The 18,275-nt window shown below is 40.5% G+C and overlaps 1 protein-coding gene across 5 annotated transcripts in view; it reads right to left on the minus strand.

Moving 5' to 3' along the window:
- The window catches only part of sec24a (SEC24 homolog A, COPII coat complex component), a 65,203-nt gene that overhangs the window by 46,328 nt on the left and 600 nt on the right, over nucleotides 1-18,275 (minus strand). The gene's annotated exons all lie outside the window — the stretch shown is intronic.

An 18,275-nucleotide genomic window follows, 5' to 3' on the forward strand; every position in this document is an offset into this window, starting at 1 on the left:
TGTCCTTCAGCGCTGCTGTGAACAATGCTGCCTGCCAGACTCACAAACACAACACACAAACAAAACACACAACAGACACCACACACACACACACACACACACACACACACACACACACACACACACACACACACACGGAACTCAATTAGTATAATACACAGGCTGATATACAAAGCAGCATACATCCAGTGGTGGAAGAAGTATTCAGATCTTTTACTTCAGTAAAGTACTACCACACTGTAAAAATACACTGTTACAAGTAAAATTCCTGCATTGAAAATGTTACTTAAGTAAAAGTACGTAAGTATCATCAGGAAAATGTGCTTACAGTTTTAAAAGTAAAAGTACTCAATGCAGAAAGATCCTCACATTTTAAAAACTGGAAATGATCAAAACAGTTCAGTGTTTAATTGGCTAATCATTTCAGCTGTACTTGTATGCCTATATATGGTTGGGTAGTTTTTTTTTTAATTATCTTTTGGGCATTTTAGGCCTTTATTTTGACAGGACAGCTGAAGACATGAAAGGGGAGAGAGAGGGGGATCGCCGCTGCGTCGAGGCGTAAACCTCTATGTATGGGCGCGCGCTCTACCAACTGAGCTACCCGGGCAGTTTAATTTATAATAAAACATATTTTATAAACTACATGTGTTTTGTGTGCAAACATCTTAATTTGTAAAGTAACTGGTAACTAAAGCTGTCAGATTAATGTACTGGAGTAAAAAGAACAATATTTCTCTCTGAGATGTAGTGGAGTAGAAGTAGAAAGTAGCATGAGAAGAAAAGACTCAAATTAAGTACGAGTACCTCAAGTACTGTACATAAATACAGTACTTGAGAAAAATGTACTTAATTACATTCCAAAGGTAATAATGACGAGATGAGACAGCACCGCCGTCATTAGACGCTGACTGTGGTGATATCAACATGCAATATCGTTGATGAAAAATGTACTCATTCTCAGAACTGTAATGGTATTATTAAGTACTTATATCGGTACTTGGTTTCCGTAAGAACCCAAATATAATTACTTGTACTTGGTCTGTCGGTGCATCCCTAATTAGGATAAATGCTTTTGCATTTATTGCATTTGGACTGGGAGTTTTCTGGTGGCTCTGTGGTGAAAATATAATTGAACTACTAAGTTATATTATACCATGCCACCAGAGGGCAGTACAGGAAGGCAGCTGAGGGGCTTTATCACCATCTCCATCTTTGAAGTCCTTCTGAGTCTGTTCCTTTTTGCTGTCACTGGAAAAACTTTTGGTTTCCATCGATTCCTTTTTCTAAATAAATTAGTTTGATTAGTTGAATGACTGCATATTAAACTTTTTTTCTTTTCTTTTTTCGACCAAATGTCCAAAACACAGGTATTCAGTTTACTATTTGAGAAGCTGGAACCAGCAAATGTTTGGCATTTTTGCTTTAAAAAAATTCAAAAACAGTTTTTTCATTCATCATCTAGCCTAATCATTGTCCTTTACTCCATTATCATGTTGAGAGCTAACATTATATTTGATTATGGCCAAGTTTAGCCAAATGATCATTATCTGTATCAACAATTTAGATTTGTTGTAGTTTTACAAGTTATTCTTCTATGCACTGCTCTGTAGATTGTGTTTATAGAATGAGCTAACAAAGCCCACAATGCAGAGATAACATTATCAGTAATCAAAGATTATTCAGCTTTGTTTGTGACAGCTATGGGGCCTTTCAGCAAACAAAGGGCCTACATGCATATTAGATTTAACCATGTGGGCTTGTCTTTAGGTCATTAACCTTGATGAAAAAAATCTTTAGCTCACAAGCTCTCAGAATGTAACCACACTGATCTATTAGAGCTGTTGTGATTCCAGTTTGGTTCAAATATAGGCCTATCAGAAATATACAACTCCTGACTAACATACGTTATTAAAAATTATCCTAATCTGGTTTTAATTGTGTTGTGCTGTGAAGGCACGTTTATGCCTGCAGGTAAATAACTATTTCATATATCATATACATGTGCATCTTTAAAACAAAATTTCAGTGGAATTATTTACCAGACGGAAACAAACAGTCGTCTGCTGGATTGCAAATGAGGTTCAGGAGCATACTGTATTCTCTTGTCCTTCTCTTGCTCAAGTCTAAAGGCTCTGACACACCAACCCGACGACCGACCTTCGGCAGAAAAGGCAGTCGGACTGATCAGTCTCCCCGAGTTGGTCAAAAAAGTGCCTCGGAACACACCGAAACGACGTCGACTTGAGCGTACGTTCTGCGCTTGCGCGAGACATAGTACGTCTCCATAACAGCAGGCGGCGCTAATCTGGATTGTCGCCCAAAAAAAGAAAACCGGCAACTGATTGGACGAACGCGTCACGTTGGGTCTGGCTTCTCCCAAATTTCAAAACCGACCGTAATGGCCGCTCGTTCGGAATACGATCTCGTATTTTACCAAAATAGGTCACCGAAACGTGTTTCTGAAAACATTTTGAGCGAGAAATAGGCCATGCAGTTGCTGAATCTGTCTTTATTTCAGATCGACAAAGGTCAGTTTAAAAGATTCTCGTCAGATTTTGAGAGGCGTTCGTCGCGCTCATCTTGCTCGTCATTTCCAGTAATTGGTCATTGAGTCCGACTGCCCACTGGCCGATTCAACAAGTCAAATTGGCCCAAATGAACGCCGACGGCTCATCTGACTGACGACGGCACGGAACACACCAAACAGACTCGGGTCACCGACCTCGCCAGACTGTCCGACGGCCGATAATCGGGTTGGTGCGTCAGCGCCTTAAGAATACACTGTAGGTAGCACTTGATAACTGGTGACGGACTTGCACACCATTATCTGAGCAGAACATCCTGTTGTCTTTTTTCTTTAAAAGGTGATTACTTTGTCTGAGAGGAAGAAAGATGGCAAGGAAATAGCTATTATGGCAAGAGGACCTAAGAGGGCATTTTGTGCTGTGATTATGTCCACAGTGGTGATGCAATACCTGCAATGTGAAACTGAGTAGCCATAATCACAGCAGAGAATATCCTTAAGGGCGTGGTTGCTTTTATACAACAGTAACCTACACATTGTTTGGAAAGCTTTCTTCAGCGCTGGTGTGCACTTACAAAGAAAAGCACCCAAATGAAACTAGACCTGCAAGCAGATACTGGGTTCTTTTTTATGTTCACTGATTTGTTGTACACTGTAGAAAGAAACACCTGGGCCAACCACAGCATGATGCATTTAATATAGAATTGCATGTATTATGTGCAGAACAAAACGTTATCGTTAAATAATATGACCAGAAATTATACAAAACTTGAGTTTTGAGTATTGATATAACTGAAGACAAATGAAACTGATAGGAATAGATAGCGAATGAAGTAGAAGCTTGAGTGACAGCAGTAATTTGAATCAATTGATCAATGAGTAGATTGAAGATGAAAGTACTTAATGTGACACACATTTAGACTTGAGCAGCAAAATCGCTGCTATTTTCTCTTCTGCGTAGATCTCCCAAACACATCAGTCTTTGCACCTTTTTATTCCTCTTCAGGGTTATTGGGGAGCTGGAGCTTATGAAGAGACTTTGGTCCAGGTCACCTAACCTGTCTGCCGCAGGATTGTGGGAGTAATCCAGAACCATTTCTGGCATTTTTCCATCTTTATTATATTATACGGATTTAATTATACAGCAAAAGAACTTCTCTTTTCATTCCTGTGTCCTGTTTGTATGTAATCCTTGTTGTAAACAACTTGCCATACAGTGCATCAGGGACTGAAGGCATGTCTGTGTGCTGGTGATAATTGGCTGTCAGAACCACAATCACTTTGAAAAATGCTCTGTTGGATATTTTTCTTTTAGTGAAGCAACTTACTGAGGACAAGATACAGCTATGGTTTTTTGAATTATTAGGAGAGGGCTGGTGTGGACTCAGATACAGCATATTCGGTAAGTTCACAGAAGCACAATTTGTATCCTGCGATTGTATTGTTCAATATAACGAGGTGCAGTAAGTTTTCCCACATGGTTCCCTTTAAACTTTCTTTTTCTTCTTGTTTTACAACTTGCATGTGCATATGAACCATTACTTTAAAACAGATGGAATGGTCTTACTGTCACTCCCTTTTATAATAACCAAATTTATTTATTTAGCCAATATATTGTCATCAGATTTTTAAAATGAAACTATCAAATATCAATATCGCAAAAGTCGCAACATCTTTGCTCGCTCCATCTGGTATTATTCTTTCATCGCCCGCTTCCCACCTCACCTCCACCCTCTTTTGACTCTACTAAGTATTTACAAAAAGGGTCTCATATGGGAAGCGCTTCGTCACTTACTGTAGAGCGCTCTGGACCTGGATCAAGAGCAACAAAAATGAACTATCTTTCATGTCCACGGGGTCTGGTGTCTTTCTTTCTTTCTGCGGAGTCCATTGTTTGTTGCTTTAAGAAGAACTAGATGACTTAGAACTCATCAGGAACACACTAAACCCCAGTGGCCTCTTGGCATTTCAGCCTGCTGTAGTACTGGATGGTTTCAACACCTAACATCATGTGAAAATACTGGGCTGGGCTGGATGTGTTAGTGTAGTTGATAAGGATCTCCTGGGAGCAGGGAATGAAAAAGGGAGTTCAAGTGCTTGTGTCAGGACTATCTGCTTGTGTGTGTGTGTGTGTGTGTGTGTGTGTGTGTGTGTGTGTGTGTGTGTGTGTGTGTGTGTGTGTATATGTGTGTGCGTGTGTGTGTGTGTGTGTGTGTGAGAGACAGTATATGAGATTGTAACAGATAAAATTGTACAAAACCCCCCGAGCAGAGCCGCCCACCTCCTTTCTCTGTCGTTTGCCGGACGTCCTGAAACTAATGTGGATTTCACGGTTTCACAGTGGTGGATGTCAGCTGCCAACAGTTTATCCAAACAGTTTTCTGCTTTCTATTGATTTTTTCAACAATGTGTCAGATTAACTGGCTGCCAGCACATAAGGCTGTTAAATGGATGCCTTGACATTTAGAATTCGTCATTTAGAGTCGTTTTTCTTTGCCAGCCACTTGTCACATCGTGGAGGAAACTACTATCTGTCTTGTGTCTTTTGGACTACGGCAAAGCTTATTAGCATTCCTCATTGAGCATCTGTGATTGCTAGAAAGCTAATTAACTGGCTAATAGGACAGTTAGCTGTAAGAATAATATAATTACAGTTTTTTTTTTAATATTAATTCCCTTCTTCAGGGTCAGGAAAGACAAGTGATGCACCCAGTGCTTGAAGTGGAAAAAAAAAGGTGTCGGTACTCTATTGCATTGGCAAATCAGTATGACATTATTTGAGATTTCTAAAGTGAAAAACAAAACTTGGAGATATTGCTGGTACAACAACAATTTATTGTTATTTATTAACAACATAAATGTATGTATTTATTTAAACAAGTCATGTGTGTGTGTGTGTGTGTGTGTGTGTGATTCTCTTGACAGCTTTAGTCCCCTCTCTGTCTGGCCAGCAAGTGACGGGATGCTGCTACATGTTTTGCAGCCCAGTTTGTTATCTTTAAAAACGAGCCAGCTGTTCGTGGAGCAAAAATACATCATTTGGTCCCTTGACCAACAGTCAGGCCATTCATGTGTTTCATTACTCACACTATTGTTGACGTCAGTGTCATTGACTAAGGTAACGTTAAGGTTGGTAGCTGCAGACTCCTCATTAACGCTAGCTGTTCTGCTCACATCAACGTTAACGTTAGTTTGAAGCTCATGAACCGTACCTGATGTTTCTGGCTGGACTTGGACCTCTGTTGACGTGTCTGGCTCTGGCACACGCGTTCTTTTAGTACCTTTCTGAAACCAGGCTAACATAACGACTTACAAACTCGACACACTTCTTTTTAGTTTCTAGGTTTTCAGCAGTGAAAAATCTTTTACGGTCAGGCTGCAGGCATCAGACAGCTTTTTCAAACTGAGCTAAGTCACGTAGTGCCCTCTGGGTAGTGTAGTTTATGTAACGTTAGGGTCAATCTCTCTGACACTTTCTCTGTCAGTGGTAGAGTACATGCGAGAAGTAGCGGTACGCAAGAAAAATGCAGGTACGCTTAAGAGTAAAATCTAGAAGTGCCGGTACTGCGTACCGGTGAGTGCCGGTACTGCGTACCGGTGAGTACCGGTACTGCGTACCGGTGAGTACCGGTACTGCGTACCGGTGAGTACCGGTGAGTACCGGCCCACTTCGAGCACTGGATGCACCAGTAAAACTTAGAGTAATAGTATAATGATACTAATGAACATAATGACACATTTCAGGATAAAAAAAACTAAATCTTGTAACACTTTATATTACAGGCCAAGATTGTTCCCCAGTGCTACCGAAATGATTAAGAGTATAATTTATCTCTCCTTTCCCCTAAAACCTCTGAACCTACATTTAAAGCTGCAGGTAGAAAGCAAAAAAAAAACGCCAGAATTTGAAGTAGAGTAAGACCTCTTCCTGCAGCTCTCCCTCTCCCCTATCTGTTCAGTCCCTGCACGGGCATTATGCATCGGCACTAGTCATTCATTTCATGCCGTTTTATAGTGGCAATTCTATGAGAATTACCATCCTGTTTTTTTTTGTAAAGCCCTTTGAGATGAGATGAAATACTGTGATTCAAGGCTCTAGTTAGCTACATAAACATGAACTTGAATTAGCTGCAGCCGTAAGCTACATTTAGCAGAAGGCTAAACTACCAGCTGGTCTGCCACGTTTATGTTTCCTCTCATACCGCCTCCGGTGTCTCCTCCTTCGGACAGCAGCAGTAGGCGGTACAAGGTGACGCTGGAGGCTGTGTAAAAGAAAATGTAAACATGGCAAATGAGCCCGTATTTGTGCCAGGCTAAAGGCTAACCACAGCAGACCAGCTCTCCAGACTGTTTTGACCGCAAATGTCCGCTCCCTGGACAGTAACCTGGACTTCATTTTTGGTCAATGACGTGACGCCCATTTTTTGCTGTCTATATACGGTTAAATTAAATTCAAATACATTATATTTAAAAAACAGACAAACAAATCACGTCAATACATACTTTTTTAGAGGCCATATTTTAAAGAGTTTGGTTTTAATCAATTTTAAGAGAATAATAATTGGAGGATAATGGCAAAAATGTCTAAGTGGTGTAACCGTCAAAACTTTAAAAAGTTGTATTACGTTATACTCAGTAAACGTAATATAACTTTTTTTCTGCCACATGCCATCATTTTGTCATTGATTACATGCCACTTTGCAACACAGTGATAACAACAGAGACCTTATTTATTGATATTGATTGATTTCAATATCGATCGATCCAACACCAGAGATTCTTTTGTACGTTAAAATAATTTCCAAAATCGTTTCAGTGGTTCATCAACTCGTTCAAATGAGACATAAGAATAATGGTATTGATAACGGTAATTGTCAATTCCACTTCCAACCTGTAGGGGGACCGAAGAGGAAAAGTGCTTTGGTGTTGCTTTAAGGTTAGCCTACTATAAAGGTGCTGGTTGACAAGTAGCTAATGCTAATGCTAATGCTTGGTCTATAACGTTAGCTAATTCTTGGTGGGTAACATAAGATTACGACGTAATCGTTCAACGCGCTCAGTTATTTTTAGTATGATTGTTTTGACCACAGTTGACAACTCTGGGCTAACCCATTAATTCATCAGTAACGTTAACTGTATATATAGACGACTAATTTAATGGTAATTTAGCCAGCTAGCACACCCCTGTCTGTCTGCCTCACTCTCCCGGCGCTGCAAGGCTTCAGTCGGGATGAGAGCTGACAACAACCCCGGCCCAGGGACACATCCACAGTCAGCCCCCAGCCAGCTAGCAGCCAGCCACTATCATTACAGCAATCCAAACCCGGTCAGCACTCTTAATGGTATGGCTGCAGCCTGGAGAACTCCATAGACTGTAAAAAGAGAACTCCCGTCTCATGCCCTCCCGTCCATAGACTGTATATTAAATTATTATTATTATTATTATTATTATTATTATTATTATTATTATTATTATTATTATTATTATTATTAATAATAATAATAACATAATATATTAATAATGTACAGTCTATGCTCCTGTCTCATTCCCTCCCGGCTGGTGCCGTCCCCGAGCTTCGACTTTTCAAAATAAAAGCTTGCGTCTGGTCCCTATGTCTTTGTATTTTGGTGTTTTGGATGTTTTTGAACTAAACAGTACGGCAATCATGCTAATGAATACAATAACTTTTTCAGCAGATGTCTTACTTTCAACACGGAGTTAGCAAAGCAGTTTTGTGTTTATATGTGCGAGCGGGATTTATTCAGTTTGATAAATCCCACGGTAAATTGGCTGGTTTACCAAACAGGGAGGGACTATAAATCCTGTCTGTTTTTTGTATTTCAAGAGCAAATTGCTCCACAATATGAATACAGAAACAGCGGAAAGATTATTGTGGAATATTTGCCAAATGATGCCAAAACTAAACTGGCTACCACAGTTTTAAGTTGCAGTAAGAACCGGTATAGTTGTCTTATAGGTACCTAATAAATACAACATACGTAAGTACACTGTAAATCACAAGTTATGTGTTACCAAGAATCTCACTGAAACGAAAAAAGCCTACAATGGATGAAGTTTCAGAGAAAAGTGGCTATGTGGGAGGTGAATGAGTTCTTTTCAAATTAACTTCAAGCATCCATCATCTTTAAAGCTTTTTCAACTGACTCAAAAAGTCTTCAGTCATCAGCCGATGATCCCAGTAGATTTCTCTCAGGAGATTTAAGCCTCTCAGTCAGGCTTAAATCTCTGCACAGTGGGGGTGATGGATCAGCTGTGACAGACTGTATGAGAGCAGCCCTCGAGTGAATGAATGAACCTGCAAAATGACTTTGTATTGCTACATTTCCCCACTTCAAATAAGAGAAGAGGTCTAAACAGTTTATGGGATCAATAAACTGTCACTTTAGACCTAAACAAGAACAACTAAGCTAAAACAACTTTCTCAGGATAAGCAATTTGCTCTTGAAATACAAAACAGATAGGATTTATAGTCCCTCCCTGTTTAGTAAACCAGCCAATTTACTGCGGGATTTATCAAACTGAATAAATCCTGCCCGCACATATAAACACAAAACTGCTTTGCTAACTCCATCGTGTTGAAAGTAAGAAATCTGCTGAAAAAGTTATTGTATTGCAGGTAAATCAGGATTCTTTTTCAGGATAAGGTTTTTCCTGAATACGATGCAAGTCTGATTGAAATGTTGCCGTTACATTTTGTAAGTCGTTTTCATTCTCATCATAACCCCAACAAATAAAACCAAAACTGGTTGACAGTTGACTCGTCTGTGTCAGTGAATGTAAAATAAAACATCATTGATACATTTATATAGATGGATACATGGATATTTAATAAATACATGAAACAAAATAAAAATATTGATGTGTGGAGTAGATTGATTGTGATCTGCATGTAGACGCTGATTTGTTTTCCCAGTCTGATGGGTACTTGTGGCCGACAGGGGCAGACGCCCTGCAACTTAAGAAAACACACGCTAGACAAAACACAAGCAAATTAAGAAAACAACTTCATTAATTTGACAACACATGCGCAACTTGTGCAGCATTCGGCAAACATGCTGCAAATACACACAACGCAACCAAATACACAAACGCGCTGCAAATAAAAAACGATGCAAAAAGAAAAGCACACAAACCCCGAAAACAAATGCAACAAAAAAATGCTGCATCCAGATTACACAACGGAAGTTCTCCAGGCCTCTAGAGGGAGCAGCTAGTGGAACAGCTGGATTTTCGACTCCACGGGGAGAGAGCGAGAGCGAGAGCGAGAGCGAGAGAGAGCCCGGACATGTTCAATCTCAGAACGGTGTGCACCGTTGTGAAACGGTGTGTAACTGCTTTGAGATCATAGACTGTAAATATTTAGTATGTTTGAGCCGGGAAGGAATGAGACAGGAGCATTAGACTGTACATTATTAATATATTATGTTATTAATAATAATAATAATAATAATAATAATAATAATAATAATAATAATAATAATAATAATAATAATATGAATTTAATATACAGTCTATGGACGGGAGGGCATGAGACGGGAGTTCTCTTTTTACAGTCTATGGAGTTCTCCAGGCTGCAGCCATACCCGACTAATAAAAAGGCAGAGCGCTCTCTCCCCGTGGGGTCGAAAATCCAGCTGTTCCACTAGCTGCTCCCTCTAGAGGCCTGGAGAACTTCCGTTGTGTAATCTGGATGCAGCATTTTTTTGTTGCATTTGTTTTCGGGGTTTGTGTGCTTTTCTTTTTGCATCGTTTTTTATTTGCAGCGCGTTTGTGTATTTGGTTGTGTTGTGTGTATTTGCAGCGCGTTTGTGTATTTGGTTGCGTTGTATGTATTTGCAGCCTGTTTGCCGAATGCTGCACAAGTTGTTTTCTTAATTTGCTTGTGTTTTGTCTATTTGCATGTGTTTTCTTAAAGCGTAACTCTCGCCAAAATGCAACCTAGGGACTTTTTGTGAATGTACCTGAGTCAAACTTTCGTTTAAAAGGATATTTAGGATGGAATCGCCACTTTTAAGATTTACCGTATTTTCGTTTTTCAAATGGCCTTTTGAATGGGAGTGCTAGGGGCACTTTTATGCTAGCCTCAAAATATCTATTTTTAAAACATTAAGAAGGCTCGACACAACATGAATCTTTGCTCGAAGTATCACCAGGGTCTCTACACCTTAACGAAAGCATTGACAACATTGTTTGTGTACCCAGAGTTTACTAAAAAAAGGTTTTGAACAACTCACCGTAGGTCTTGTTGTTTCCGGCCGCAGCCATTTTATCAGTCAAAAACAATCGATCGCTGAATGCAACATAACAGGGAGGAGAGTAAAGATGGAAAGCTCCTAAAGCTTAGTTCCATAGAAATGCACGGATTATTTATTGTTTTGTCGTTATTGAAAAACAATATTGACCTCATAGTTGAAAAAGGAGCCTCATATGGAGTCCGGTCATTCGCATTCGGATATCAACTCATTTTGACTGCCGAGGTGGTATATGTACATTACGTGAATTTTCTGCATTTTATGCTTTCACTCTGTTTTGCTGGAAACAGATATGAAGTAGGTACCATATAAACAGAAAATATATTAAGAAAAACTCTAGGGAAACAAATCGTCACAAAACAAAAATCACGATACATACGATTTTCGATTTTCCCCCCACCCTTAGGTAATACCAAAGATCCGTTATACTAAAGATAGCGCATTTCAAGCATCACCAATGGTATGAAACAGTACACACTTCCTGTCTCCTAAAGAGGCGTGGCCTCGTTTGAACCTGTAGTGAACCTCGTGTGGATGAATAAAAAATTATATTCGAATAATTTATTAATATGTTCATTACACAGCTAAAAGACATATTTAGCATCACAGAGATTAGTTTTGTTAGAGCGTTCACGAACATTAGCTGACATTAGCTTCTCTGTGTTGCCAGATCTCGCGAAAGTTTGGTCCTGAGACAGAAACACGTCTCAAAGTTAATTTTCTCCTGATGTGTCCGCCTGAAAAATGCCTTTTTAGGATCAGAATGTTCTGGAGATAAGTGGCTTGTGAGAAATGGGTCCAATATCTATTTTGGTGACTCGGGGGCAAAAGGATCGCTCATAATCAATACACCCGAACCTGCCGCTAGTCTCCTAAAAAAGCATGGTGGTGGTGGAGCCCACGTAACACAGATACAGGAAACTAGCTTGAGTTGGGGCGTCTCGGCTCTAAACCGTCTCTGGTAATACTACATATAGTGCCAGTGTTACTGGTAATACATTGGGGTCTTAAGAAGTAATTTTTGGTTTGATGAATAATTCAGACAAATGGTGGAGACATTCCTAGTTAATCAGCGCTGCAAACTGTACAGTGGAGAGTTTTACAAACGGTCATCTCCGGTGTGATTGAATAGTTTTGATTTCGTTGGTGAACTGACTGGACCTTCATTAACTCAACCTGCCATCAAAATATGCTTTTAAAAGTTCATTATCAGTATATTTTTTCCAAAAACGCTGACCCAACACGAAACATTTCTGGCAGCAGCTGACTGATTGTAAACAGCACTTAGTGACTCAGGAGTCCTCTGGACTACATCTAAATTCTCCCAGACTTAGGAGTTTAGTAGTTTTAGTATTACAATGCTTTGTGAATAACTTTTAGATAAAATATTTAGTGGTCTTCAAGTAAGGATTGACATTCCCTGAATTTCTCCTATCTTGGCCAGTTAGGAGCTACTTTCAGCCTTATGAAGGTTTGTGGGCACAGCCCCAGTCCATTACAAAACAGATCTAATGTGAGGCCAGTGTTTTGTGGATTGAGAGTGCGAACGTTGCTCTTTAGGAGACAGTTTGGGCGTTTTTCCATTACATGGTACCTGTTCGACTGGCCTTTTTTTGTTTTTCCATTATGAAAAAAAGTACCTGGTACTAGCTAACGGGTACTTTTTTTAGTATCACCTCCGTTGAGGTTCCAAGCGAGCTGAGGCGATACCAAAAGGTGACGTGAAAACCTGCAGACTACTGATTGGTCGGAGAGAGTCGTCATTAATCACTGCGTCATCATTGCTAGCGACAGACGGGGGTGTCCTGAACAAAACCGCCATTTTTAAATAGTTTAGCCAGCGGTGTTTTTTTGCTGCCTCCAGCTACTTTTGAAACAATTTATTTTTTTTCTGGCTGTGGCAACAGCCAGATGCCGAGAATCAAAAACACACCTTCGACATTCTGTGTGTGTGTCGCGTTAGGTCACGGCAGTGTCCTGCGGCGTCACTATGACGACCAGCCACGCTCGCCTCACGCATGAGGCAGTACTAAATCTGCAATGGAAAATGGAGGACGGGGCACCGCGGCCGAGCCGAGCTGAGGCGAGCCGAGCTGGTACTAGCAGTGTGAGAATGTGTAGTATCACAATTAGTGTGGAAGATTTGATGTTGTTCTGTACTGCAGACTTACTTTCAATATTTAGGCTGATTACACAGGTTTTTACATTAAAAAAATCTTGCCTACTGCAGCTTAAATAAGGGCTGCTTGTAAAAACACCAGGCACTGTGGCAGGTGCATGGAAAAGTTCGCCTGACTCCCCTGAAGCACACATAACACTGAAACTTCATCCTGCTGTTTCCCAAACACCATCTGAGGGGTGTGAGGCTGGATTGCAGACACAGGAATTTCAGAATTTATACAAGAGAAAATGTTACTCAATGCACCTTTTTGAAGTCCCTGAAGTTGTGGTGGGGTAGTGGGTTAGTAGTATAACTATACAGCAGATTCAGCCAAAGCCTTTACAATAGGCTGGAAAAATAACATTTGGATTGCAGAACAAAATGATTTTCAAAAGGGCCCCATGGGAAAAGAATACAATTTTGAGCTCTGTGAGGAAAGCCAGGTGCATGAAGTCTCTTCAGGTGTTTTTTTGCTTTGTGCTGCTAAATTGATTTCCATTATTATGAATATGTCCGTTTGTTTGGCTTATTTCCAGGGTATGTTTGTGTAAATCTGATGGATGACAGAGTTAAGGTCTATCTGAATCCAGGGTAAGGTTTTAGAATAGAGGCTGACACAGTATTGAGATAGAAATAGCAGGATATGGTCAGATTATGAAGGAGAAAAAACGATCAATTAAAAAAAAAAAAAAAAAAAAAGATCAGAAACTGATGAGCAGTTTATTAATCAATCCTTGTTTCTCACTCAGAGGCCCTGAAATAAACCCACGAGGACAGAGTCTGTACTGTGTACTTCTGTCTTTCACTGCCTGAACTCAAAAATAATTCAAAATGTATCTACTTACTTTATATATCTTGCAATTAAAACATCTTTTTGTAAATAAAAAATTGGAGCCGGGAAAAGTGTTATGGAGGGGAAAACAAATCTGCGTGTATTAAATTATTTTGTGGTCTTGATTTAGCATAACTTATCACCTTCATGCCATTTATCATTGTCTTCTTTTCGTGTATAGTACCCTTACGCTCGACATTAAGGCTTGTCCGTGACAAGTAGATTTTTTTGTAGGGCAAGTGGAAGAGAAATTGACTTGCCCCACTGGACAAGTTAAAACTCAAACAAAATAAAATGCCATGTTACTTCACGTTATGTGCCACTCATTAAGTCTATTTTACAGATTTTATTTTACCGATTTGAAACGAATACATTTTTTCCCCACAATCCGTCGAATTAGCATCCAACTCAGAATGCTTTGATTGTCCAATCAGGAGTCGGTCCAAATAATAATCGCCCGCAGTTTAAACATACATTTTTACCTGCCTCAGAAGAACAGTGGTGGAGACTGGAGTGGAGAGTGATGTTTCTTCAGGCTCCGCAGCCCGGCCAAGTGCCAGGGAAAGCACCAAGAACAATTAACCTTACAACAACAGCACCATACGAGTTAAAAAGGGAAAGAACATTTGTGAACAGCTGGAGAGATGAATTCGACTGGGTGCGTTATGAAGGAGTAATGTTCTGCGGCGTCTGCCGGGGGCAACCCAACTTGGCTGACAAGTAAATGACGTTAGCTAGCTAGCATCAGCAGCTGTGTACCTAGCAAGCATTAGCAGCATTTGTATCGGTTAAATGTACGTAGTTAAATATCAGCTAATATTCAACCGTAAAGTAACTACAACTTTTAAAGGATCCCTTGGTAAATCAGCCTCTGCCGGATAGAAAGTGAATTTGTAGAAGAAAAATAAAAAAGTTAACACCAACATTTAGTGGCAAAATCCATTGTTATGTCTACAAAATTATTTAAGATGTAGTATACGTTTAAATAACTTGCAAATACTGAGGATAGCCTACCGAAGTTCAATGGTTTGTTCGAATTCTGCATTAGCACACAAAAAAAATTATAAAATGATAAATCTTTACCCGGACAAGTGACTTTTGCGCATGGACAAGTTAAATGTAAATGTACTTGGCCAAAGGACAAGTGCCTCAAAAAGTTAATGTCAAGCCCTGCTATGGATCGCTTGGAATTTAATACGGTTTTATTTTGATCCCGGACTGGAATATGTCGATATACTTAGGGTTTTGGCTGTCAACACACAATGTTGTGTTGTCTTTGAGATTCCTAAAATGTATTTTACAGGATAGGGGACTGTTTCACTGTTAAACTTGATGATACTGTGGCTGTCATCCAGTTTATAAAAGCTCAGCTTCAGGGCTCTGAAGCGCTTCATAAATGTCTTCAATCTCCTGGCTGACTGAATGCACTGTACCAAAGGCATTTGCTGTCCTTTACAAGAGGAGAGGAGGCAAATTACATAATTAAAATCAAGAGCATCAATTAGTAACTTGTGTGCACTAATCATTAATTCAAAAGCACACATTATTAAGAACAAAACACTGCCATACTGTCACCTTAAGTTATCAGCTCTCTCTTCAGCTCTGTTTTTGGTCTCAACAAATTCCTAAGGGAGCTGCTAAATGCTCCACTATGTTCACCAGCTCGTCACGTTGTCTCTCTGCTATTTTAGCACAGCTTTTTCATTTGAAACAGCTTCCCGCTATGGCTGGAAACACTGATGACAGCAGTGAGAGCGAACCAAGTAAGTAAGTAAGTAAAACCAAAATGATGAGCTGAAAGTTGCTAAAATACTCCATAGAACAGAGATAATTCTCTGTGGGTTTGTCAATTTGAGAAACCCCTTTCACATTAGGCTATATAATTTGATCCATTGTTAATACAAATAATGAGTAATGCAGCTTTAAAAGGTATTCAGAGGATATGAATGATATGAGATAGTCTCGCTTTGCCAGACCAGCCACACGCTGTGGAGAGGAGGAAGGTCTGGCTACTCCACACAGCATTCCGGGATGGGAGAAAAACGTGCTCTGGTTTATTGGCATTTCTTTAAAACAATCACAATCGTCTTGGGCAGCGCTAAGCTCCGCACGGTAATGCTGTAAAATAGTGCGCGAGAAAACTCAGATTGGACAGATAGTCTAGCTAGCTGTCTGGATTTACCCTGCAGAGATCTGAGGAGCAGTTAACCATAGTCCTCATAAATCCACCAGTTTAAAATTCCAACACAAAGAAAGCAGAAGGAAAGGGACATTGGCGAAAATACATGCATCCGGCGGAATTTCCTGCCGCACCGGAGCAATCCCGGAAGTGGAATGTTGAGGATATAGACTAATGGCCCTTACCCACTGCTAGTACCAGCTCTGCTCGGCTCCACTCGACCCGGCCACGGTGCCCCGTACTCCATTTTCCATTGCAGATTTAGTACTGCCTCATGCGTGAGGCGAGTGTGGCGAAGGTCGCCGCAGGAAACTGCCGTGATCTAACGCGACACACACAGAGAACATCAAAAATGTGTTGTTTTTGATTCTCGGCATGTGGCTGTTGCTACAGCCAGAAGACACATTTTGTTTCAAAAGAAGCTGGAGGCAGCAAAAAAAACACAGCTGGCTAAACTATTTAAAAATGGCGGGTTTGTTCAGGACACCCTGTCAATACACAATGTGAGTCGCGCATGTGCAGAACGGCCGCCATCTTTGACAGCTTGCTACGGCAACACCACTTGGACAAACCATAGTTACCGACCGACGCAATACGAAACGCGAAATATATAGGCCTATATATAATTATATTATTTTCCTATTATTTCTTATGGGCAGTTGGCAGTTGTTTTAAGCCGCTACAGAGCTCCGCGACGCTGGTTACAGAGCTCCGTCGTATAAGCGGCAGTTGGTAGTTGTGTTCAGCCACCAATAGGTGACTGTGAGCTACAGGCACCGCCAGACGACGGTCCTTTCAGCGGCTGTGGCAGTTCAGTTTAGGCCAGAAAAGGTCAGCGTCATTCGGCCACAACATTTAAGGTTAGGCACCAAAACGACAAGTTAAGTTTAGAAAAAAAGATCCATGGTTTGGATTAAAACACTCCCGAGGAACAAACATGCATTTCCTGGGTGAAAGTATTTACTTTTCGCTCTTCGTCCAAGTGGTGTTGCCGTAGCTAGCTGTCAAAGATGGCAGCCGTTCTACACATGCGCGACTCACATCGTGTAGGGGACTCAAATCGTGTCTTGACACACCCCCGCCTGTCGGTAGCAATGATGATGCGCGCAGTGATTAGCGACGATTCTCTCAGACCAATCAGTAGTCTGCAGGTTTTCACGTCACCTTTTGGTATCGCCTCAGCTCACTTGGGACCTTGACGGAGGTGATACTAAAAAAAAGTACCTGTTAGCTAGTACCAGGGACTTTTTTCATAATGGAAAACCAAAAAAGGCGAGTAGAGCCGAGGCGAGTCGAGCAGGTACCATGTAATGGAAAAACGCCATAAGTGTCAAATGACACTGTCACAGCAACTCTTCTTCAACTCCCTTTGGAAACATCTGCATCAGCTTGGCACATTTGGATTTTGCTGATATGGCTCAATCTTCAAGTCATTCCACAGATTTTCTCTGGGATTCAAATCTGGGCTTTGAGGCTGCTTAAGGACTTTCACATTCTTGGTGTGAAGCATCTCCAACACTGATTTGGCAGCATGTTTGAGTCCTGTTGGAGGAGAAATTTATTGGCCCCACTCTCAGGCCTTTGGCACTCAGAAATTTACTCTCAAGATTTGCCTATGTTTGGATCCCTGCATTGTTCCTCTGGACCTTTGACAAAGTCTCCCAGTCCTCCCTGGCCAAGTCTGAAGCTGCACCGTTGTGCTTCAAGGTATGTATGGTGTTAGAGGGTTGATAAGCTCTGCCCAGTTCCAGCAGACACTTTGCATCAGCTGAAGCATTTTGAATTTTATTTCATCAGACCACAGAATATTTTGCATCATGCTCTCAGTCTTTCACACATCCTTAGACCAACTCCAGGCTGCTGCCATGTTTGACTTCTGTATTTTTTTGGAATGCCTGTGCTGACAGTTTCTGTTCTGCCAAGTTATTCTATCATGATTCATAACACTGGAGTTTTGTCAGTGTGGTCTTTAGGTTCTTGGCCCCCTTCGTGATCAAGGTCTTTCTTGGCAAGTTGCTCCATTTGGCCAAAAACCATGCAGCTCTAGGATGTGCCCTGGTAATTTAATTTCTGATCCTCCATCTCTTAATGATGGGGTCTGCTGTTTTTATAGTTTAATTCTCTAGACCTGAGTCATGGGCACGTTTCTGTATAGCCTTGTGATTTAAATATAGAACTGAAACAGTCGATCTACAAAAAAGGCATCGCCAGCCTAATTTATTAATCGTTTAAAAAGTTATTTTCACACCGATGACGAAACGCAAAAACGAAATTAAAATACAGAATATTCGTTGACGGGTTT

Source organism: Sander lucioperca, chromosome 13 (genome assembly GCF_008315115.2).
Source record: "Sander lucioperca isolate FBNREF2018 chromosome 13, SLUC_FBN_1.2, whole genome shotgun sequence".
In the NCBI taxonomy this organism is placed as follows: domain Eukaryota; kingdom Metazoa; phylum Chordata; class Actinopteri; order Perciformes; family Percidae; genus Sander; species Sander lucioperca.